The 26,108-nt window shown below is 37.6% G+C and overlaps 1 protein-coding gene across 4 annotated transcripts in view; it reads right to left on the bottom strand.

Annotated features, from left to right (window-relative positions):
- The window catches only part of RGS17 (regulator of G protein signaling 17), a 73,130-nt gene that overhangs the window by 34,717 nt on the left and 12,305 nt on the right, over positions 1-26,108 (bottom strand). The window contains exon 1 of one of the 4 annotated variants that reach the window (XM_035320435.1): positions 45-145. The exons of the other annotated variants lie outside the window; for them this stretch is intronic. The gene's annotated coding sequence lies outside the window, so the exon portion shown is untranslated. Of the gene's footprint in view, positions 1-44; positions 146-26,108 lie in introns of those variants that run through there. 4 annotated transcript variants of the gene reach the window in all.

Raw genomic sequence — 26,108 nt, forward strand, 5'->3', positions numbered from 1 at the left:
ACCCTCCTGTAAGCATTTCTACTCTCAGTATTGAGAGGGCATACCATGGAGCAGTTCAGATGCTGGGAAGTCATAGAAGCATCTTGAAACTCCATTAAAGGACGGATAATTTTTGATCGTATCTTCTCGAGCCATTCCCTAATGTCTATTTGGAAAAAGAGATATCATATAAGGGTGCAGATAAACACACACCATCATTTTCTACAGCAGCCAAGTGGTATTATGTCTTTTGTTGGAGGTAGGACACATAATGACTTAGCTTTCAGGACAGAATTGGAGCAGAATCAGTTAGAGCAATCTGTCTTTTGTCAAACTTCTGCAATGGAAGAGAAAAAAAATCACATTTCATCAAAAAGAAGGAGTCAATGACTTAAGGATATTGAAGGTGATTTACTCTTCAGGCAAGAAACCTAACCATTAAAATACTTTCTTTGGGTGATCTAGCACATCAACTCTTCTGCATTGCTTTGCTTCTTTTAACTTTGACAGTAAAGCACCAAAACCTCAGCTGCATAGCTTGCATAAATTTAAACTTTATATCAGTTTATACTAGCCCCAGATGCAACTCTACTGATGTTCACAGATGCTTGTGCTGTTCCTGAGATGCAAGGTCAGCCACCACACAGTAACAGCCTTTTATTTGTGCTGTCTTCATTCTAGAGTGTCTTCAGGGTTTCACAAGCTAAATGAAGATAGACTGGAAGATTTTATTGAATGTCTGTGAGCTATAAAGTTTTCCGTACACCCCTAGCAATATTGGAAGAATAGTGAAGTCAAGACAGAAGAGACATGGGCATTCTTTGAAGTGCTCCTCACCACCTACAATCTTCACAGAGAAATGGCAATCATACTCTACCCAAGAGAAACCTTGGCATGAATACATTCTCTGTTTTGCCACTGGGTCATAATAATCACTCGATATTTCACAAATAAATGAATGTAAAGTAATAGAGAAGGATAAGCTTACCAGAAGGAGAAGTGTAATTGAATTACCATGGGCTCCATTTACTTATTTCAATGTATTTGTAGTTTATTAAAGGACAATTAGAAGTTATTGGTAAAAACGGAGCTTTATTTGCTTTGAATATAGCTTACATGGAAAATGCCAATTAATTCCAGCAGTATGGAAAGTTCGAAATGCTTGTATTGTTAAGAATGTTAATTTTTTGGAAGGAAAGATCAAACCAAGGGGAAGAGAACTGAAGACCCAAGTGCCTACAGCAAAATCACTTGCTCTTCTATTAGTAACTGCAACTTATCAAGAAGCTTCAAGATCTGGACATCTTTTCTGTGCAGTTGTCTTTCTCCTGCTCTGGCAATGTTTGACTCTTTCTAAAGTCTTTCAGAAGATCACAAACTGGACATTCTACCCAATGATGGAATAAGAAAAAGAAATTGTGTGGACACTAGGCAGAAAATGTTCAGACATTATACATTTTATTAAAATACAACACTGCTCCATGAGTGTTCATTTAACCTGAAACTGTGCAATTTGGCTGAACATTATCTTTGCCTTGTGTACAGTAATATTCTTTTTATGACTTTGCCAGACAGCTTCTGTGCTCATAAAGGATGTCTGAGATTTCTTTTTATTATTTTATGGTGAACTTAGTATCCTTAGGAAGCCCAGCTTAAATCTCTACAATCTCATCAAGTAGATATGCATTTGTACTTTTGAATGAGAGGTTACTGCTAAGAAACAAAACATTAAGCCTGACAGTAATGCATTATTGAAAAGTTTGAGATGCCTGCATGTGGTTTTTAAGGAACTGTTCTAAAATTATGATTAAGAGCACTCTACAGCCTTCAGGAACATTTTTATAAAAAGCAAAATGTAACACTCATCAGGAAACCTTTTATCTTTTTTAAGCATATTGCTTTTATTTATGTGTGTTTGAGAAACATCTGAGAATCTCATTTTATGCTATATATATATACCTATTGTTTGTGGCTAACATGGTTGCCACTGATTTGGACACATCAAGCCACTACACTTTTGAAAACTGAAAAGATATTCTCCTCACAGGGAGGAAATACAGATCTTGACATACTGCTAAATAATTAAAGAAGTGTTTTTTGAAGTCCATGACATTCCCCATAAAGGGGGCACTAAGAAGACACTTGAGAACACATACAGCTTTACTGCAGGCATTAGGGTTGTAATTTCCATATAAGCTTCTCTATGCTTAAAGCCAGTTTTCTGTGTGAAAAACCAGAAGTAATTTTTGGAGATATGTGAACTGCATAGATTCTCTACAATCTTCAGCAGAAATTTTAAAAAATCATAGGACTAGTACAAGCCTTTGTACCAAATGTAAGGGAAAAATATTTGCATGTGCAAGGCAAGTATCCAACAAGCTATAATGCTGGTCGACTACATTTTCTGCACATTAGACCATTCTGGTAGATTTCCATAGGCAGAAATGGCAGCAACTTTGCATAAATGACACTGGCATTTAATCAAATAAATGCACGAAACTTTCGTTTAAGGTGCATGTGCTACTACAGGCTGAAAAACAAAGAAGGCATTAGGAAAATGGTTTTAGGGTGAAAACAGATTTCATGAAATCACTTTGGACATGGTACTAGTCTCTGAGGTGAAAAAAATCTACATTCTTCACTGTAGAATGAACACTTGTGCTCTCTACTTCTTAATCACCTTTATTATTATTATTATTTAAAATTATCTTCAGAAATTGAAGTTGCAGCTTTAGACAGAAGTAGCCTCCAAAAGGCTTCTGTAGCATAGGTCTTTGGAAATAATGAGATTTGCTCATTATGCTGACTTTAGGTTCACTGACTATCTTCTGAGGTATACTCTGACAGGATCTTTGTGTGTTTCAGCCCTCCTTCCCTCCTTCCCTCAGACACCCTCATAAGAACATAAATAAATAAATAAATGAGAGATTAGTATGACAGGGAGAATGTATTTGGTTAACATAGGGAAAAAAAAAAAAGGAAAGGAACAGAAGGTGGCATGAGGGAGAAACAAGTTTAGGCATGTAGCATTGCACTGGATGGCTTGGAATAGTGGGAGAAGGTTAATACAAGGACACCCTGTGGATAGGCTTGATGGGAGCCAGCTGCAGCAAGTAGCTGCCAGTAAGAGGCATGCTCTCCACTTATCATGGTACCCGTGAACTTTATGACCACAGAACTAAGGACATATTTACCCTCGATTGGTAGTTCTCAGGCTGTGTGCATACACAGCAGATCCTGTGCCTCTTGCTGGTGCAGTTAGCATCCCCACTTCCCACCAATCTACGCTACTTCTGTTGAACTTGTAGCAGGCTCCTGATATGTCTGGTCCTCCAGTTGGTGCTAATGTTTTCTAACTTGAGGAAGAGAGAGAAGACTAGCTTCTACTTGGTGCAGAGGACATGCCCTTTCCCACCATGCTGGCATTTTAATCCATAGCTGTTAAAGCCTTGACTCTTTCTACTGCACAGTGCTATTGGCGTGGTTCTTGCTTCCACCTTGCTTGTTTTTCATTCATTTACCTTCCTACCACCTCCAAAAAACAAATTTATGTTGCCTTTTCTGACTTCATCTTAGCTGTTAACCCCGTTTCAAGAGTTTCTGCAGGATCTGTGTGAGGCTACTTTATTAGTAACATTTCTATCACCACTCCACAGTTGCCTTTGTTTCCTTCTTCTCCACTCCTACACTATGTCTGTAACTACTTTAAGTGACCTACAGTCCATGGTAACTTGGGCTTTTGGTCTCTAGCCTTTGGTGTGTATAACCATTTGCTCACCTGCATAATAGGTTCAGATTTATGGCAGTTCTATTTCTCATCATTCCTACAGTTAAATCTCTGCCATGTCAAGCTCTTCATTACATTTAACTCTCAGAGGCAGGTCTTAGCATATCAGTTTGTGCAGGGCTACAATTAGCATCCAATAAGGTACACAGGATAATTCAGCATGACACAGGAGGGATCCTTTCCATCCATTCTTTATCATCTGTCAATCTCTTGGTTATCTTTACTGCTGACAAGATCTTTTTGTGGTTTTGTGACTGTCTAGATAAAGATGATTTGTGCTAACTGATGCTAGGATTGGTGCTATGCCATGCGTGCAATAATATCATTGCACAAGATAAGAGGATAAAGCATTGAGTATTTTGCAAGCAACAAATTCTACTCACAGTTTTGACTGTGTATCTTCAAGACTGCTAACTCATTTTTGGGATATGAACTAACAGTAATTCACATAATTAAAGACACACAGGTATGTTCTTGAATCCTTCCAGGCTTGGTTGCGACTTACTTAGCACTTCTTCTTATTTAATTGCTATGTTTTTATCAGGGCTATACAGGTAATTATTTTTCAGTTTAGGAAGATATATTGATTTTTACCTGAATGGCTCTCATGCCTTGACTTTTTTAGACTGTAGCTATAGGACGAAATCTACCATCATTACCCAAATCTTTGCAATAAATTGTAATCAAATGTTCCTCCAATTTTGTGTTTTTAAAATTAGGGAATCTTTCATAATTTCAGAAATTGCCATGGTTCTTATAAGTTCTCATGCCAATTATCTTCTTGTCTTGTAAGTCTGTTCTCTCTGTGTTCCTAGAGGCTAGGTAAAACAAACAGACAAACAAACAAAACCACAACCCCCCCCCCCCTTCTTTTTTGTTTGGTTTTGTTTTGTTTGTTTTTTCTTCCCTGTTACTCAGTATCAGCCATCTCCCCTTTCATCTCCCCTTCCTCCTCCCCACAAATAATACAGCAAAGCTTTGCCCTTGTTTCCTTTTCTGCAGAGGCAGCTATTGCTTCCACGCTTGGAGAATGCTTGTAGTCTGAATGCCTGCATTTCCACTGGTTTCGCTGTCTCCCAGTACTTGCTTGCTCTGTGTTGGATGCTGATTTCCTGTTAGTCACACATCCCTCGTAGTGACTCTCACTTTACCATCTGCTGTTTCCAAGTTTCATGTCCTACATGCAGGTCACATGAGGGGATTCCCCACTTATAAAAAGAAAGAGTCCCTTTTCCTTATCAACAGCACAGTTTGTGGAGGTGCCAAAGCTGCAGGGAACACTGCGGCCCCAGGCTTCCTCACAGTTTCACCAGATCCCTGTAACTGGTGCACTCACCCTCTCCACCCCAGGCTGCATGTCCCTGGTTGCTGGCTGGGGGCCTCACTGTTGAAAGGGGATGCAGGAGCTGCTTATCACAGCCACAGGGCAATCATTTGGAGGAGCTCTTTTCTGTCTTTTTGCTTATGATGAGAAAGCAGCTCGTTCACCAGAAATAAATAAATAAATAAATAAGATGGCCTGAAGTAAAAAGGGGAGCTGACAGCAGCAGCAATCTAGAAGAGATAATTTGTGGATTTACCTGACTAAATCTTGGGTTAGAACAGCTTTGGAGAAAGGAATGGAGTGGGTATCAGTTGGTTATGTGTCTTGTAAAGCTTAAACATTTTAATGAGAGACTTTTTTGGTATTTGCATGCAGATATAAAGAAAATGCAGAGCTTTCAGCTTCTGGGTGCCTTGAGCTATATATATATATATATAAACAAAACACACATTTCACCAACAACATTCGCTTTGGTCAGAAACATAAAAATTCTGTGTACTTCTCATGGAAAACTGAGGCACACCCCACATCTGACACATCTCTGGGCAGTGAGAACCACCGGTCTAGGTCCTGAAGTTGTTCCTTTCTAAGACTTGCTGTCAGCAGAAAAGGACAAGACTGCATTTTGCACAGTGGTAGAGCTCTCCAAGCTCCGATCTGCATCCACCTGCAGAAAACCAGTGCAGTGGCATAGGCCGCTTACAGCTGATGACCAAGGGAAGGAGCCTCATGGGACTGGCTTCTGATTGGCATAGTCATGGCAGCTCAGCTCCCTTCCCAAGACTTCCTTCCCTCCCAATATCAAGCCTGCTGAGGCGTCTGTCAGCTCTGCTGTGCCACTGATGGCCTGCAGAGCAACACCACGCAGGTGCTGCTGCAGCAAGACTCGCTGCAGCTCATCTGTCAAGGCCACTAGACAGCACAGGAGATAGACTTGTGGGAAAAAAGAGAAAGCAGACTTCCAGTTGAAGCCCCTCACCATTACAAGACCTGTTCAGAACTTAGTCACTAACTTTATGGTGAGAATAAGCAGGTTTTCTTTCCTCTCTCTTGCCCTTGTTTTATCCCTTCCCTTGCTGGAAGGATTCCCATGTATAAAGCGGCAAGCTCCGTTGTGTGCCTCATCACTTGAGTATCTGCCTCAGCTGCCTGAATCCTCAGTAGCTTCAGGCTTATTATCTTACCTGGAAGGATTTTCAGGAGCTACACTTTCATACTGCCACAAATTGATGTGGCTGCTGGTACTTTGTAACATCAGGTGGTGGACACTTGTAGCACGATCTGTCTCCCTAAACACTGAGGTATGATGCAAGGGTACAGCATAAATGTCTAAATCATACAGAGGGGGGTTAACAATTAAGCAATTGCACAGGTTTCTCTAAGTTAATAGAGATTCCCAAAATGCCAGACTGAGGTAGGGAGTTTGAGACATTCTGAAGTGAGTATGGGGAGTCCCTAAAGCGAGTTAACATGCTGTGCATTGGGAGGGATATGAGGATGCACAGCGAATGGAAACAAAAGCAAATTATGATTTCTTCTCCACTCCTTTATCTTCCAGTGGTCATTCTTTTAACATCAGTTTTAAAAATACAGATTCACAACCATTCCAGTAAACAAAGTTTTGTAGTAAGCTGCCTATGTGTTCTTTTATATTCACCAACAGAAAATAATAAATTATGTCTTCCTGCAGGATCTGATAGCTATTGAACTATGGAAGACTTGCATATTCCTTCATAATGGAAACAAACAAACAAACAAAATGATATAGAAGTTTTTCTTGCTTTCTTGCTTTTCTTTTTTTTTTTTTTTTTTTTTTTTTTAAACCTATGAAACATGTCACTAATACACTCTTAACAAATTCTTAATAAATCATTGCAATAAAAAACTTAGATTTTGCACAAATATGATGCTAAATACAATCTTTTTTATTAATATTATTTTCTAGAAAAAAATATCATAATTTTTCCTCTTGGGAAAAGAATATTTAAATTTGGAAAACACGCACCAAGAATAAGTAATGCTCTAGGAGTTATTTTTTCTCCTCTTTCTGTGTATGTTGTTCTTGAAGCAGTGTATGCTCAGAGAAGGCTGTAGTGCTAGTGCATTTGTTTCTAATCTTAAAAAGAGAAAAAGAATTGCGAATCAATTGCTGCCCAGAAAAGAGCAAAATACATCCAAAGGCAGGAAAACCTTTTGAAGACCACTTATAAGGGAATTACAAAAATGGGATACATAAAATGTCTATTTTTAATGCCTTATTTTTATAAAGTTTAAAGACTGGAACTTGAAACTACTCTGCCATGATATAACTTTCATGATTTATCATAATCCAAGTCTACTCATTGTACTGGTATTAAAAAAATCTAACACTCAGACACAAGGGACAGAAAACATGCTATGGAAACTTGAAACCTTTGAAATCTCTGGGAACATGCAAATTTTGGAATGAAAGTGTCACGTCTAGCCAGAACTGTATATTTACAATCTCTCTAATCTTATGCTGGGCATTAGAACAGATTTACAATTACCAGATACATTACTGTGCAGCAAGGCATTCAAGTAACTCTTCTACTTGAGTATGCAATGGGATAGAGTGAAACTATTTAATTTAGATAAATAGATCCCCAAAGATCTATCAGTAGATGAGACCTCTTGGAACACTGTCTTCACAGATCTCTGAACAGAGCTTGATGTGAATGCCTGTTATATCACCTCTCTCCCTATCAAAACCCTGCTTGCTGGCAGTGTAGTGTGTTTGATGTCCTCTCATGTTTACTGCCACAGAGATTATAGGTTCCATGACAGAAGTTCATCAGCACCCTATTTTCCCAGTATTTCATATTGTTAAAGAAAAAAAAAAAAAAAAAAGTAAAGAGTTTTGCATAAAGAACTGTTCCCTCTAGACAGTGAAATATGCTTAAGTAGTTTTCTGGCTGAATTTTAGAAAATTATATTTACAACAATTAGAGGACAAGGTACCATTTTCATTATTTAAGAGATATGTGCAAAAGCTCTAGAATTAATTTTATTTACCGGAAAACTATCTGTGTTTTAAGTATTAGACAAGGTCACTGATTCGGGAGGACGTTTCCTAAGGCTGCATGATGTGAATTAGATTCCTCTGACATTGTAACTCTTTCACTAAGAATATATATATATATATGTTTAGTTTAGTCCAGATAAATAAATAAGACTATTGTTTGAGGCAAAAGATGACCATTTAACACAGCTGTGCATCCTCAGATCTCTACTTGTTAGGAGGTGTGCAACTAAATGCAGTAATAACTAAGAACAGAGGTTTCACAGAGAGACATTGAACACAGTATTTCTCAATTAAAAAGACCACTGCTTTGTTTCAAGAACTCTCAGACTAAATGATGCTTTCATGTTATGTTTTATATTTGACTCATGACTCTTGCAAAGTCTTGGCATATTCAGTAAATGCACAACTGGAAAAGCAAAACTCAGCATTTCTTCCCAACATACTTGACACATGTCAGCATGCCTAATGCCAGTCTGCTAGTCCTTGCTTGTTCTAATAAACATCTCTTGAAGTGGCTTTATTCCACATTATAGACAAGAATGGAAAATCCCAACAAAGTTACTCAGCTATGTTTGGAGACAATTTGTGGAGAAGCATTGCCCAGAGGAGAAGTGGTGCCCAGAGGAGCTCACAGATGTGGAAATAAATGAGGCCACATGATGTGGCCAGCATAGGCAGCACCCTCAGAGCCGTGGAGGCAGAGGTCTCTGGACGTATCTATTCTGAAGGGAGGACAGCTGATAAAGAAGAAGAAAAGATATAACAGATATTAGCCCTTACAGGAATACTATTTTCTTTTTCCCTCAGTGGTATTGTGGGTGTTATCTTTTCCATTTGCTCTTTAGCTGTTCTTTAATGGAGGAAAGTTCAGCTTGTGTATTACTATTTGTTGCCTTTCTCTTCTTTTCAACTGACTTGTGCACCAGCATGCAACTAACAGCTGAGATTCCACTTATTTGCAACTAATAATCTGGTCATTTTTCTATTCCAGTGCTGTTCAGAACTGCTAGGAAACATTCTTCTGTGCATCAATTTTGGTTCATCAGCTTCTCCTGAAGTTTGCACAGTCTTCCTAATGGCATATTCCAGCTCATCTCCTTCATTATTTTTCATGCTGAACAACCACACTTGTGTTGTTTGCAGGCTGCTGCATATTAGTTCTGAATGCTGTTGTACTTCAAGCCTGTTTTTAAAATGCATTTTATAATTTTCCTCACTGTCCACATTATCAGATTCCTGCTTTACATTCAAAATTTCAGGCAGGGGCACTTCATTTACTCATCAATAATCATATTGCTAAGTTAATTCTGGATCTTTCATCAGGCTGAGTACCTTGCCTCAAATTGCTGTCCTAGTTTGCTTTTGCATCAGAAACCTTCCCAAAATTACCTTTAAAAATTAAACCAGTCAATAACTCAATTTCACTTGCATATGTAATGTCTTGCTCAAGACCACATTGTTTCTGAGGCTCTTTTCTGTGTATTTTTCATACTTTGAACATAGTCTTGTGTTTAACCATCTCTACTAGAGTAAGCAAAAATAATGAAAAATGTGAGATTCTTGAGTACCATCTACTTTCAGAAATAAGAATGCTGCTGCTTGACTTCTATTTTGGATAGCTCCTGTTCCTGCCAAAATGAAGACATGTCTGAAACTTCTTCATCAGCCTTCCCCATTTCCAGTGTTTCAGTTCCCAGTGGAGGATGATCTGCACCTTTCTTCCTCTGAAGCTGGGGTCATTGTTTTCATTGCTACTTTGGCTGCTCTGAACCAGCATCTGGATGCAATCAGCCTCCCCCATAAAGCCACTGCATGCCCCCCCCCAGAGCTGAACATGCGAGGGGCCTCCAGTGAAGCTGTTGGGAATAAGCTTCCCCTGCAAGGGCTGAGATAACTCCATAAGCAATTCTTACTGCAGGAGGCACATGGCAACGTGAGGGAGATTTGTTTTTTCTATTTGTATGTAAATACATCTGCCACCCTTCCCTACCATGTAAAGACAGTGTTTTTAATGAGACACAAACAGGAATTGGTTAAATGAATATTTCCAGGCAATTTATTTAAGTTGATTAATCACTACAGATAATCTGAATGCAGCTAATGAAAGTGATGAGAACTCAGAAGTTTAGTACCCCTTTGATACCATTTGCTCCAATACAAAAGCTAAGTCAGCCGTAAAAAAAGACTTATTAAAAATTATGTAGGTGATGTAGCTGGCCATTGTCATTCTGTCTTGCATGAAGTCATCAGGTATCCTACAGGGTTATAAATAAATAAAACTTCCAAATAAACTTCACTAGCCTAAAATGTTTGTGAATGACTTTATAATATTCACAACTGTGTTTGCATTTTTTCCCCAGTAAAATAGACACAAATTAAATGCTGCTGATGATAGCAGATAGTAGACAAATATCTTCATGGGTATTTTGAAGTTCCATAGTTTGGAAAATGCAAAAAAAAAAAAAAAAAAAAAAAGGAAAAAAAAAAAAGTGCTGCAGAAAAAAATATTTGTGTCTTGCTCTAAGTTACTGAACAACATTTAATCTGATTCTGCCAAGGACTAATCAGAATTTCCCTGTGACTGTTGGAAAATGGCATTTTTGCAACATTACAGGTTCCTAGGGCGTGTGGTGGTGGTGGAAAGATTTTGCTAGTTATGCTCTAAGTTTCTGGTTGGGGGAACCCTCCCCCCTTTCAGACTTATTCAGTTCAACATTAGGCTGTTGCTGCCACTGATGCCATGATTCATCAGTTTCCCAAATGTTGGGAGCATTTGCTAGATTTATGTCCCATCATGAACTGTTTTCCCCTTGCTGCCTAAATCACATACTGTGTCACTGCAGTCTCAATACTGCAAGTGCATCATATGGGACGCAGTGGGTAGAGAAGATCTTGATGGAATAGAAAGGTGCCATTCTGCAATTAATGCCTGAAAGACTTTAGCCAGAGTTATTCAAATGATGCCTTGTTATTCCTAAATCCAAGTTCAGAAGTTTTTTGGCTACTTCAATCATTCAAGACAGAATTATTTCAGTAAGGCAGATCTCTGTTGGATGTGTAGTCTCATTTTTTTTGCCCAAGTTAATCTTTCTAGGGCCAGAAGAGGGGCTGAAAAACTTCATTGGCACTTCTATCAGCTGTGTGGTCTTTTCAAATTCAAATTAATCCAGAAGAGTGATTTTGCTGGATTGGGTTCTTTTCTACTCACATCACTTATTATTTTCACTTATTATTTTAATTTTCTGTATTCAAACTTTTTTTTTTTTTTTTTTTTTTTTTGTATTCCTCAATTGCCACTTTAGTGACAACAGGCCAAATTCAGAGCTCCCTATTCAGTGGTAAACACAACCACTCTATTGACTCTCTTGCAGTTGTTCTTTCTCTGCAGCAGTGTCAGCGGGCCTAGGTTTTCCTCCACTAATTAGGAAGGTCAGCCACTCTGTACAGGCATCCATGCACTTCTGAAGTACTTTCCTCTGTGCCTACTTTGTTCATCTGTTTAAGGCTGCAGTCTCTGTTTCACTCAGCCTTTTGGTAGGCTCCAGTGAATCATGTTGGAGCTGTGTCAAGTCATTTACAGACACTACTGTCCCCATGTTCTTCCTTTTCCTTCTCTTTCCCTCCCCATTCCTACTGGCACATGTACAAACAAGATGAAGCAAAGAAGAATTATAATCAATTTATGGGAGTTACAAGGGATTCCTGTAACAGTGACATTCGTGTCCTCTTTCTGCCCTCAAGTCAGAAAAGTATTCTAATTTACCTTTTGAGTCTGTGACAGTGATCTATTGTCCTCTTGGTAAGTCTAGAGCTTTAATGTCAGTGACACTCAAGCAAAATAAACTATTATTGCTACAGTTGAAAGAAAAACTTCTGACATGATAAAAACCTGAGCATCTACTCTGTTTTTGTTTTACTGGTCCATAAAATTCCCTCCAGAGACTGGTCTGCTTTAATGAGTTAAGTGTCTAGGGGGGCTCTGTCCATTTTGTCAGTTCTCGTTCAGAATTATACACGGTGGATTCCCTCTCAAGTATAGTTTGATTTCTGTTAAATAAAGAAATATTCACCACAGCTTCCAAACATAGTTTATTCAAACTCTCTTGAAACATATTGATTTGGGTGTTCAAAGTGAGTGATTTGTAGCAGTGAATAAATCCCCCCCTGGGGAACAAAGGTGTCTGCTGAAGATGAGACTTGGAGAGAATCCCAATGCAATCTCAAGTGCACAAGGAAAAGATTAATTATATCTGCCCCCAAAACGCTTGTGGCTAGAAAGCTGGAATTGCACAGGGATACTGAAATCACTATTGTCCTCTTGCACATTAGCAGAAAAAAAATAAAAATAAAAATAAAAAATAATAAATGGAATTTGGTTTGAAGATATAAAAAGGTTTTGAAATCTCTCCAGCATCACATTTTCTCCCCCTAGGAATGCAGAAATTCCCACTCATCCCACATGTACCAGACCCTTTTGTTACTGTTTTTATCATGGTACCTTTTTCACCTTCACAGGTAAAGCTCCTGCTGCAAGTACTGCTGCTGTCTCTGTGCACATTTCCACCTTTTCTGCTAGCAAAGCAGCTGTGGTAGCAGCAGCAGCAACAAAGGTGGTGGGAGGTACAGCAGCAGCAAAGAGCACCCCGATATTTTCCTGAAACTTTAGCCTAAAAATGTGGAGATGCTTTATAACCAAGGTTAATTTGTAATTGGCAAAGTAATTATTCTGGTAAAATATTACAAGAGGAACAGGAAGATCTGTGACTGTGCACTTACGTAGTTTTCTGTAGCCCTGCAATTAACAGAACAGCATAAGCTGTTCAGTGGTCATCACCATCACTAAGGCTATTCAATGGAGTAAAGGTTTCCCTTTACTAAAGGTTTCTACATTATTTATACACATATTTATTATATATATACACATATATATTCATATATATATTCATGAGAATGAGATACTGATGACTGATTTTTCTTGTAAATTTCTTGTAAAATTTCAACTTTTTAGCCACTGGCATTGTGGACGTTGATATACTACTGCTATGTCCTGTAGAGGACACATTAATAAGTGCAGATGCTTTCCATGATCAGGGCATGAAGCAATCCCAATTTGGCTATGCTAGTTCCCCATGCAGCCACAGCAAACAAAATCAGTAACGCTTTATGCTCCCTATGAGATTTCTCTGGGAAAGGAGCTGCCTTATATAACATCACCTTAATTTTATGCCCACGGTCCTTAGCTTGACATGTAAATACCGTATTTCTTTTGCATAGTGTCCAGCTGCCAGCCAATTCCCATGTCAATCTGGAATAGGCCTGGTCAGGAATTTTTCAGTTAAGTATGAATTAGAAAAGTCCATGTTTGGCAAAACCAAAACTGACTGCTGAAGCAATTGTTTATGACAGATGTCCTCTGAAAAACATTTATCTGAAAGAAAGTTTGGAAGTTGCCAAAGTATCTCACTGAAATGTTTTTTGTTTTGCCTTTTTTTTTTTTTTTTCTTCTACATTTTTTTTTCCTTAAATTGAGGCCAGCTTTTCAAAGGGAAAATTTGCTTTGAAATTAATCAATTTATGTTGGAAATTGAAATAAAAGTATTCTAAAAAATCAATGTTTTTATTAATCCAAATTAATTTCCACATTTTCTACTTAAGAAGGGTTGTTATATCTGAGACAGTTTTTTTCACTATCTAGGACAGAAATATTTTGGAAAACATTAAAGATTCTCAATGTATGAAAAAAATGCTCCTGCCTCTGCCTCTAGACTGGAGCTGTTCAGGACCCTGTGTCAACTAGTTCCTACAGACTCGGGAGAGTTAGAAGTGGAATACAATCCTCTTATGACAATATCAATTTCCAAATTGCCTCTAAACCACTAATTTTCTAGATTTAAAAGTTGTATGCTCCTCTGGATTCCAATTTGTCTTGTTTTCAAGCAGTTGTGCTGAAAAAACCTTGAGTGCTTCCACATGAATAGAGAAAACTGCTGGCATGATTAAAAATGGGAAAACAATTGAGAGGAGAAATCAGAGCTGAAGTTATAGAATTTGTAAGTAGTTGGGGAAAAATAAACAAACAAACAACAAACTAATACTTAGAGAATAAATTTAGAGTGCTTCTTGTATCCAAATCATATATATATATTATTATTATTTTTAACAATGTGAATAAATACCTTAAATTTGGCTCTAATGAACACTTTATTAGTTATTCAGTGGTGTATACCTCGTTATTTTAGAGCAGAAAACAGTGTTCCCTCATGGGAAGTTATGAATGTAACTTAAAATAAACATTAAAAATAGCTTTTTAGCTTACCAAAACTTTTCCACTTAATAAATTGAATGGCAAACAGTAGATACAAAGGCACTGGGTTTATTCTTTCCTCTACAGCAAATACATATTAGCTAGGAAGCAACTTAGTTATTCTATGTATGTCACAATAATAAGAAGAAAAAGAATATTTAGATATTAAAACAATCTAATCTCTGCTGTTACAGTCATCTGGACTACCTCTCTGGATTAGCTCATCCCCCTTTGAGTACACTAGCAGGCAAATATGATTGAACTGAGGAAATGGGATTCTCTGGGAAAAAATGGGGATGAAAGGCCAGAGCTTTGCACAGTCAAGCATTGTCAAATAGTCAAGGAGTATACAGAGAATTATAATGCTATTGAAGTGACATTATCCTGTGGGACAGGAGCAGCATGACAGAGGATGTTATAGCTTTTCTTCTGTCTTTACCTCCCATGAAAAGAATGGATAATATGCACCCTACTTGTTAAAATATGCTTTCTGTTCTCCTTTCAGGATTGTTTAATTTACCTAGGCAGAGCTCACAGTGGCAAATCAAAGTCTTGAGTTTGCATTTGATAGAGTCTTCCAGGTCACAAAGGTGTCCTAGAAAAGCTGGAAGAAGGCAGATCACTGTTTGTTTTTGCCCATGGTCAGACATGAAATTCTGTAGCTGTCTAGAGGAACTACCATACAAAATGGACTGGCAGGTATAGCAGTTAGTGCTGATTTCAATTTTAATTTTTAAGAAAAAATGATTAATAAATCAGATATTAACAGGAAATACATTTGACTATCATATTGCTACTTGCTCTTGTATGAGATCAGACTTGCTTAGGATATGCACTTAATGCATATCAGTAGGAGAGGCCACAAGATATGAGATTTACTGACTAACAGCAGGTCAGCAGTCAGTATCAGCTGGGCTGCATATATGCCTACATGGCAGAGACAGTAAAGTTAACCCCAAAACTGATACAATTTGTTATACCTAGATTTGCTTTAATGTCAAGATTATGCTGAGAGTCATTTTCCAGTGATCTTGGCCAATCTTCTTTAAGATTTCACATTCACTTTTTATTGGTTTATGTCTTTTTATTATTATTATTATTATTTTATTTTTTTCAGGTATTTACTTGTCCGAAGTTTCAGGTAAACCTGTGTAAAAAAAAAAATAAAAATAAATAAATCTTATAGAATCATAGAATGGCTTGGGTTGGAAGGGACCTTAAAGACCACTTAGCTCCAACCCCCCTGCCATGGGCAGGGTCACCCACCTCCCACTAGATCATGTTTCTTAGGGCCTCATCCAACCTGGCCTTGAACACCTCCAGAGATGGGACATCTCTAGGCAACCTGTGCCAGTGCCTCAACACCCTCTGAGTGAAGAAAATCTTCTACATGAGAACCATAAATTGCCATATAATTACTCCTGTCCATGGCTACAGAAGAGTGACCGCAGTCAAGCTTACTGAGTATTATAATAAGTTATTTAGTTCTGATTACATCTCAGCACATAAATTGTCTGAAAGGAGTCCTTTCTAGATAACTGAATGGGTCAGGGTTGCAAAATTGATTGATATACAATGACTGCTGCCTGAAAAGTACTGTTTCAAAGATTGAGAAATTTCCCAAAAACTTATTTCATGAGACAGGTATCTATTATTTGCATACATGTTTTCTAGGGGCGTTGAATCATAAATATATCTAGGAATTACTAATCACTATTGAACTTCCCTTTACTCTTATACCAGAAAAGCTGTGTAAACTGGTGTTATAAAATAAAAAATGAATAGTGAGCTAGTGAGCTGTAAACTTTACATGAGCTGCTGAAGAAGTGCAATTTAAAGAGCAGCTATAGTGTACATCAAAGGGTAATCATTTTGACTAGTGAAATGATAAAGTTGCCTAGGTCTATTTCTGAGTTAACTCCAGCTATTATAAAGCCACCATTTTTTAGGTGAGAAAACAGCTTTCTTCACTACACATCATCACTTTGTACTTGCACAGAACTTTCATTAACCTTCCCGGGCCAAGATATTAACCAGGTTTCCAAATAACCTTAAATGCAAGATGAGTTTTGGTTTCCTATACCTGGCCGCATAAATGTAAAAAGCAAGCATAGAAGGTATTTTTTTATTATTATTTTTTTTTATTTTTTTTTAGTATACAGAAAAGTACTGAGTAAGGATGTAGAGCACAAGATTCTTGAATCGCTCAAGTTTCTCCAGTTAGGATTACATACATTTGATTCTTTATAATGTGAAAATGTATTTATTTATTTTTTTTACTCCTATGAAGGATAAGGGAATAGAATAGAATGTAGACATACCTTATTCACCTGATAGTCAGGAGTCAGGAAGCTCAATACTGAGATGTCAAACTGTTAAAGTGATTATTTCTATAAAAACTCAAGCTTGGATACTCTGTGCTTCCTAAAGGAGTCAGGATTACTCCTGAGCAAAGGCAGAGTACAGTTTGCATCCTACTCCTTCCTCAAGAGGATGGCATATGACATGATGCAGGAGTTTGCAGGTGTTTGTCTTGTTTTCCTTTTCAGAGGTGGTTCTGTCAGCTGTCTCAGCACTTTCTGCTCCCTTTCTCTATGCTCCATCCTTTCTTATGCTCTTTCATTGCAATTCAGTAGGTGCTTATGCTTCAGCCACAGAAATGTCTACTCTAGCGCTCTAGTGGCAGTTTGTAGCCACTTGGCAAAAAGAAAGATGGGTTACGCTTTATCATCATGCCAGGAAACTGCAATTTGAGTCATTGAAAAGCAGTGCAGTTTTAACAGACTGACCACCTCAGATTTCAAGAATTATCTCAGTCTGGCTTCTTGCTGTAGCCATGTCTTTCTAGTAACTTAGCTCTGAAAGTCTACTAGCTGATGTGAATTTACAGAAACTAAGCTGCAGCCAAGAGAGTAAGACTTTGGTCTTCAGCACCAAGTCAGATTCTGAGATTCTGTCACCTAAATGATATGAAAGAGATTTTTTTTTTTTTTTTTTCATGTTTCATGCTAAATGGTGTACAGTGTTACTCCCTATCACATTTTCTTCAGTGACAGCTGACATTAGTCATACCTGTGAGCACACTGGCAGTTTACATGGATTGCTTTGGCATGCTTGCTTTTGGAAAGGTAGAAAGACAATGTTTTCAAACTCCTCACATACCGCAGAAAAATCCAAACCTCAAACCAACAACAAGCCTCACATACCACAGGTTTTTGGAAAACTTTTTTTTTTTTTTTTTTTTTTCCTGTTCTGGAGTAACCAATATATGATCTTCCAACTAAAAATGGCCATTATACTAACCTGGATACAGCTGAAGACATCCCTCCTTCAGATACAGAGGGTTTTGTTTTTATCAAATGGGGCCAATAAGTTGATGTAATACTCAAAAAAAAAAAAAATCAGAAACTGTACTAGATGGAAATTGAAATTATATATAAACAGGTAATCATTCAAGACATGCTTGGCAAATTTTTATGGTAAGAGTGCTATCACTTTGGAAGATAACTTAATAGAGAGACAGTACAGGAAAGCCAGTTTGCTTCTAATGGCATTGCTATGGTGTAATGCGGTTGAGATGGCTATATTCAAGACAGATGCTATTATTTGTTCTAGTTTTACCATAAGTGACACTATGATATTTCCAAAATCAAGCCTGAAAGCCCATTAATAATATCTTGCTGGCTTGACTCATAACAAAATGTAGGATTTTTTTTTTTTTTTTTTTTTTTTTGTATCCTGCTGAATGGAGAAGCTTTCAGAACACTCAACTTGATGATTCCTAGCTTTTACAGCAAAGTACAAGACAAACTTAGCGGTCTAGTGATATGCTTTTATCGCCCTTTCTCTTTTAATGGTGTGTCTTTTTCCATCTAAGTTACTGAAGCAATGGATAGCAATGTTGCTTCCCCATTTATTCATTTATTCTTGGTTTTGTGCATTTGTGTCGCTTTCATGGGAGGCTTAAAGAAATTGGTCAGTCTGCTAGTCTCACACAAAGACATTTGCATGTTTTTGAACTGAAGAAATAAGTTCTGTGCTCCAGGTGCAATCTAAATAATTGAAATATAATTCAGCATGAAAACCTATCTCTTATTGCACTTTGGTTTTAACAGTGTTCCTTTACAGTAACCAATTGTATTGCTTTCACAGACCACACAGATTCTTAATTTGATTTGTCTTCCAGTGTTCATCTTCTCTGCTCTCTCATATACTAAAATCTGACAGTGTACGAGCAAGAAATTCCTTTCAGGAAAAAACAGCCATACAGGATTTATGTTTATATTGACTAGTTAGAAAATCTGTTGAGTGTATCCAAATTTACACAGAAGGCAGCATGCAATCCTGCTGTGATTCACATCTGGCAGTGTGTCAGTAGAGGAGCCCAAGGCATTTTATAAGTGTTCAGATTCCATAAAAGAACATAACCTTTAAACTTTCTACAACAGCCATTCACCGCAGCTTTAATACATGATTACTAATGCAGGTCCCACTTGTGCCCAAGTCAGCCACCATACCCAACTGATCAGAAACAGTCAATAAACTGGAGAGAAAGCACAAGCCAGTAGGTGAGGGCTATCCTAAAATTTAGAAGCCTGACTAAATTCGTTGCTTACTGTCCGAATTCTATCAAGTTATTTCTTTCAGTAGGAGTTGGTGACTGTAGGTTGTGAAATGATGTATTGTAGTTCTTCCTGTATTTTTTTTAATATAATTTCATGAAACAAATTAGAGATTTTAAAATCTTTCCAGTTTTGAATCAAATTACTCCAGACTTCTTACTTTTGTGTTGATCTCATTGACATGTATGTAACTGTTTGCAGTTATATAGCTAGAGGATGTAAGAGATGCAGATGTAATTCCTTTTTCAGCTCAGCTTGGCCTTAAACCTTGCTTACTACATACAGGTGTAAGAACATGTGATTGACTACTGGGTGAGCAGAAAGGAGTCTTTTCTTTTTGATCAAATAGTCTAACTCAGACTCCAGACACAGTGTTTTAAGATTCTGACTTGGACAACGAGAGACATAAGAATGACATAAGATATGCAGACAACCAAATGTCATGGTTTTGTCTGGGATAGAGTTAATCTTCTTTGTAGAGGCTCACACAGTGCTGTGTTTTGGATTTTTTATGAGAATAATGCTGGCAACACACTGATGTTTAGTTGCTGCAGGGCCATGCTCACACAGAGCCATGGACTTTTCGGTTCCTCATGCTGCCCTGCCAGTGAGGAGGCTGGGGGTGCACCAGGAGCTGTCAGGGGACATGGCCAGGACAACCAACCCAGAATAACCAAAGGGATGTCCCATGCCATGTGGTGCCATGTTCAGCAGTAAAAGTGGAAGGGAAAGAAGAAAGGAAGGGGGGTGGGGGGGCTTGGTAGTGTTGGTGTTTGTCTTTCCAATAAACCATTATGCATGATGAGCCCTGATGTCCTGGGTGTGGCGAAACACCTGCCTGCCGATGGGAAGCAGCAAACTGATTCCTTGTTTTGCCTTTCTTGTGTGCATGACTTTTTTTTTTTTTTTTTTTTTTTTTTTTTTAACCAGGTAAACTGTCTGTGTCTCAGCCCCCTAGTTCCTGGGGAGAGTGAGTGAGCAGCTCACTTAGTAGTGGTGCTGAGCTGCCTTCTAGGGCTAAAACAAAACACCAGAGAAAAATTTTAACTTACAAAAATTTGTGATTAGTGTTTAAATAAGCTATTGTGTGAGGCCATAATAGTGGACCTGTCTGCATTTAAGTTCTGCCTGGAATTACACATGGTGTTGTACATTATTGTGTCAGTCTTACGATCATAACAGTTTTGATATATGACTCCTATCAGACTAATAATTTCACAGAGTAGGGGAACACACATTAAAGGTTAAAAAAAAAAAAAAAAAAGTGTTCTCTTTTCAGAAAGAAACAATCTCAAAATTGTCTGATACAATTCCCAGAACAGTTCATCTCCTCATCTACAACAAATGGTATATCTGCAAAAATTCTTAGAAAAAGCATTCAGTGCATTCCCCATCCATGTTTGGGTATCTTTACCCAGATGAACTATCACAAGACTTGATTATAGTATAGATAGAAAAGAAAAAGGAAGAAACTTGTATTTAGAAGAAGAAATTAATTTTCTATTTAGGGGTTTAGGATAACCACATATGTACAGAACATCTATGGACACATAAATATCTTTTAGGGTGTCTGGTCAGGGTGAACATCCACTAAATAATAACTGCAAGTATTTGAAGAGAACTTGTCAGGGTATTTGTTGCATGCAACATTTACTGTAGGTTTAGTCTTTGTCCCAGGCAGGGACACAGATTTTGTTACTTTTTTTTTTTTTTTTTTTGGAGTTACAATTTAAACAACTTTTATTAGCTATTCAGTGAGTTAACAAAAATAAATAAATAAATAAATAAAAATAAATAAAGCACAAACTTAATTTCAAAAGTTAAAACTGGGGCCCAATAGAACTACAATGCAAGCAGAGAATAAATAAATGAATAAATAAATAAATAATAATTAAAAAAAATCATACAGTGCATATGGGCATTTTACCAAGACAAGGAAATGATAAAACCAAACCAATGTCTCCCTCTGCTTCTAGAGCACTGTGGAAATACTGGGTCCCCCAGAACTGATCTGCTCAGCTGGCTTGAAAATACCAGACCAGAGAACTTTGGCTGAAAACAAAACAAAACAAAACAAAACAAAACAAAACAAAAAACCTAGCACCTAGCTTTTAGAAGTGTTTTTGCCTCCTTGTTTGAAATTCTGGGCATCTGCAATACATTGACAGGATTAGACATCTCAGATTGAATTGCCGAAGGCAGCACACCAAGCAGAAGCCTCTGTGGCATCTTTGGCTGGTTGAAGTCTGAGCTGCCAGTCCTCAAACTCCTGATTTCTGCTGATGTGTTTCTACCATGTGGTAAGCCAAATCAAGTAGCTGTTGTGGCAAGAAACTAACTCTACAGTCATCAGCTGGAATGTTTTTCTGCACTGATTCACATGTGGAAGGAGACATGAGCAGCAGTTCTGGTCTGGACTGGATTAAGCTGGGGCACAACCATGAGTGGAGTATAGGTGACCAAGACAGTACTTTAACCTGTCCCTTTCCGGAACTAAGAAACCCCGTCTGAACTGCAGAATGACTGAGATTTTTGGCCAAGGACCTCTCCTAGATTTAGGGCCCTGAGTCATCTGTTTTAAAAACGCATCAAGTGGCAGGTTATGCTTTGAAAAAAAGGAAATGATAGATGTGCTTTCTTGCTTTTATTCAATATCATGAAGGTTAAAGAATGTAGCTCCAATACTCTCTTTGGTAGTTAAGGCAAAAATCAAGGTGTTCCTGCTCCCAGATGAACACTGGGTGGGTACACTGCTGCCTCTCTGGCTAAGCACTGTTTAATTGTTTGATGGGTTTTAGTTTTTTGTTTGTTTTGGATTTGGTTTTGAAAAACAATGTAGTGAGAACAGACATTCAGGAAAGGGACTTTAAGTATCTTCAGGACACAATACTGGTGATTAAGGAAGGCTTCTTTTGATTGGAAAGGGGAGGTCTGAACTCCCGAGATTCACATGATGTGGAACTGGGGCATCCTGTGGAACTCGCATCCTGGCTGGAGCAGTCTGTCTTGCATAGTTTTATGGAAAAAAAATGTGAAGAAAATTTAAACAGTTTTTGTGAAGGCAGGGGGGTCTGTTAAACAACCACAGAAACTAATTATGGCCAGGCTTCACCTCTGGCTGTGTTTTGGAAAGTCAGTTGATTTGTGACCTGTGTTTTGTGATGAGCTCAGCTATTTTAGAAAATGAGAAGCACACTCTCAGCATGTCTCTTGGACCAGCCTCCTCTGGGTTCGCTGGCAGAAAACTTGTCCTGATAATGGCCGGTTGTGGCTTACTTAGCTGGAAGCAGTTTCAGGCATAACTGTTACAAGGGTAATAGGCACTCAAGGTACTTGACCTGGGAAATTTGGGTACCTGAGGTTGTGGGAGGAATGGGATGTTGAGGATTCTTGGATACAGAGGACCAAAAGTCAATTAAATAAATCCTAGTTTGGATTCCTAATGTCTATGGATATTAGGCCAAGATACATGCCTCAGATACTGCCATCGCAGATTAAGTAAAGAAGATAAACTCTTCCTTGCCTATTTCTATACTATGCCAATTCAACCTGTGCACATATACCTCATCCTACAAGGCTGAATGCAAATGGAGGTCTAGGAAATGTTTCAATTACATGAAATTGCTTAATATATGTATATATATATATATTTTCATAAAACGACAGTTAGTCATGCCTGTCTCCCCCCTTTATATTTACCCGAGCACTGGTATGTTGGAAAACAATGTTACCAATAGCTATGTATAATATAGTATTTATGCATCTTCCATAAACAGATTTGATGAGAAAAAATATTAGGGAAATTATGGATGGTGGAAAGTGGGTTTTGTCTGTTTTTTTTTTTTTTTTTTTTTTTTTTTTTGTTTTGTTTTTTTTTTTGTTGTTTGTTTGTTTGTTTGTTTTGTTTTGCTTGTTTGTTTTGTTTTGTTTTTTAGAACAATGAAACAAAATCTATTTTGAAATGTTAACAGTATTGAATAGGATACAATGAAATTTTGAATTATCTCTAAAAAACAAATAAATCCAGCAATAAAATCTTTGGGAGACTTGGTCTCCAGTTGGTCTCCAGTAGAATCCCCACATAAAGCAAATTTAGGAATGGTATGAATATTTATTGCTATCAAAAGTTTTCTGCATTCTTTCTCTTCATGGATCTCTAGCTCCAAAGAAAGCACAGCTTTGGAAAAGTTAATTTTTCCATTCAAGAAGAATACATTTGTTCTTACTTATTCAAAGGTGTCTTAATTTGAGTGTAGGATAGGATCAGAAAAAAAGAGAGAATATAAAATTGTTATCTGTTTGTTAGTTCTGACCTAGTTGAATGGTACATAGTTTTGAGTGCCTCAGGAAGAAATTTTAGTTTAGGGAAAATTGAACATTTTTGTTTGGTTGGTTGGTTCTGGTGTTGTCCATGTGTCATATTTCAATGTGGTTAAATTAACTCTTTTAAGTTTTAAACTACTTTCTACTTTTTAAAGCAGGACTTGAATAAAATCTTAGCTAATGTTCAGGTCGAACAAACATCTTGTTATAAGGACTGGATTCCTCAAATGCTACAAACATCTTCTAATAATCAAAATATATTAGAAATAATCAGCTTTTATGTTGAAAAGTGACTATAGTACATTTCTTCCATTCTCCTCAGTCCTCGCTATAAAACTCTTCAGCATCTACTGCTTCTTTTTCTAGTACTTTAACATTAGTTTTCCCGCAACATTTTCCTCTACTGCCTTATGTCTAAACTGTTATCCATGTAGTCAGCTTACTGTTGGTGAGATCTTGCTCTGTTCAGCCTCTTATCAACTAGAAAAGGCTTTCTTCTTCTTGATGTTGCACTGGCAAGTTAAATTCATTGGATAGAAAGAGGAAGAGTCTTTCTTACCTCTTTAGACATTCCACTCTGTTCTGCACCAAAAATCTTTCAAACAACTTTGTTCCCAACTTTTTAAACTTCAGTCACCTTTGACTCCTCTCTCATTTATCATCTCATCTGTTCAAATACTGTCATTCATGTTTCTGATCTCTAAAATCCCTCTCTCCTTCCCATCTCCACAGCAAAAAGCCTCCTTCCTCCCTCTCACGTTTATTTTTCAGCTCTACTCTTTACTTTTGCTACTTTACCCTCCTATTTCATACTTCCAGGTTTGTATCACTGTAGCCATCACTAAATTCCTATTTTCTTCACTAACATTCAGGCTCATGTTCTCACTTCAGTACCCATCATTACTGTCTACCATTACATTCTCAATGCCTGTTATGCCTTTATCTTGCATTCCTACATTTTTAATGTCCCATTAACATCTCCTTGATGCCTCAGTTTTTGCTGGTTATTACTTCTGCTCTTGCAGAATTGTTTCTTTTCCTGAAAGATCTTGATAAACAGTTCTGAGATGTACACATAATCTAAATCTTTCTGTAGACTGTCTCTGTCGATAATTCAATTTTCCTGCTCCCCAAGTTCAGCAGTTCTTGCCTCAGAATGTAAGCAGAAAAGCAGGTGGAGAGCCAGGGGCAAAAGGCTCACAGTGAATATATGACTGTGGAATAAAAAGTTCTTCAGATCATATAGAAGGGCTGTATGCCAGGCAATGAAACAATATTTAGCATCTCAATAGAAGATTCATCCCACTTAATGAATAGGATAGACTTCTGTTCTGTGGAGCTGACTCAAGCACTTCCTGCTCAGGCAAGGAAATTTTTGTAGTTTTGTAGAAAGAACTAGTCAGAGTTAAATTGAGCTGTGCGCATGTTTTGTCAGAAAGTAAGATTAAGCAGATTTTTCTGCTAGGGTGGAGGCCTGTATTCATGTTCATCATTCCATGTGTGGAAACGTTGGAAGTTTTGCATTGCAGTTCTTGATTTGGACTGGCATATTTTCTCACTGGCATTGACTTGCGGGCAAGTACTATGATACTTTCATGGAGAATATTTTTGATTTCATCCTTTAGGATGCAGGAGCACCCTAAGAAAGTAGATTTCTGCTCTTATTGTCAGAAGTCACACCTGGCCACTAACCATCTATACCACGACAGATCAACTTCTAACCTTCCCATTCTCATTACTACTACTTTGGACACAGAGACCAACTCAGTGCTGTCTCCACATATTTTTGTTTGGGTACCTGAGCTCCAGAATGTCCTTTAACAAATGGCATGTGCACAGCTACAACCTCAAGGTAGCTGCTTTTTTCATCAGGGGACTCTCCTCTCACACATGTAGATAATACTCATGACACATATTGGCCTATTTACTATTAAAGAATAGACTGAAGTCGTGTTATAATTACATTTTCTGAGGGCATTGCTGCCTGTTAATCACATCAGACATTTGGACATTATTCAGCTATCGTAAGTTTGGGCCTGGCCAAATTTCATTTCCCAGTTAGGTCCCTGCCCTGATATAGGGCTGAGTATTTTCGTTATTGCATGTTAACAGCTAGATTGATAGCAAGGGGAATAAAATATATGTCATTCTTACTGTCAGTTCAAACCTTTGCTTGGGTGTAAAGACAACTTTTGAGACATGAGAGTGAAAATTTTATAAATCCACATGGTGTGTTTCCATTCAAGTCTACAAGTGGGTCAAGATTACCTAGTTCATAACACAATTCAACTTTAAGAATAATCATGAGCCAATTCATTCAAATGGCCCAGATTCTTCATTACCTTGACAAATGTTTAATTTATCCTGTGATTTGACTTTTCTTCTTAGCAAGAAATAACAAATCAAAGTGGATGACATACTTTTTTGTCCTGTGCAATCTCATATGGGGGAACCAAAGCATTTGCATCATACAGTTGTCATTGCTGGAACATTGCTGTTCTAGACTAACTAAGTATATCTAAGATATCTAAGTATCTGTGCTCATATTTCATTTGTTTATCTAGTTCTACAAGATGCCAAAATTGAGAAGCACTTATAAGTAACTTACAGAAATTTCCTGAAAAAGCAATGTTGTTTGACAAGAGAAGGTATATTAATGTTTAAGCTTTCCCATATCCAGATCAATGTGGAAATGTAATATACAAAACAAACAAACAAACAAAAAC

The sequence above is a fragment of the Oxyura jamaicensis genome, chromosome 3, assembly GCF_011077185.1.
Source record: "Oxyura jamaicensis isolate SHBP4307 breed ruddy duck chromosome 3, BPBGC_Ojam_1.0, whole genome shotgun sequence".
Classification (NCBI taxonomy): domain Eukaryota; kingdom Metazoa; phylum Chordata; class Aves; order Anseriformes; family Anatidae; genus Oxyura; species Oxyura jamaicensis.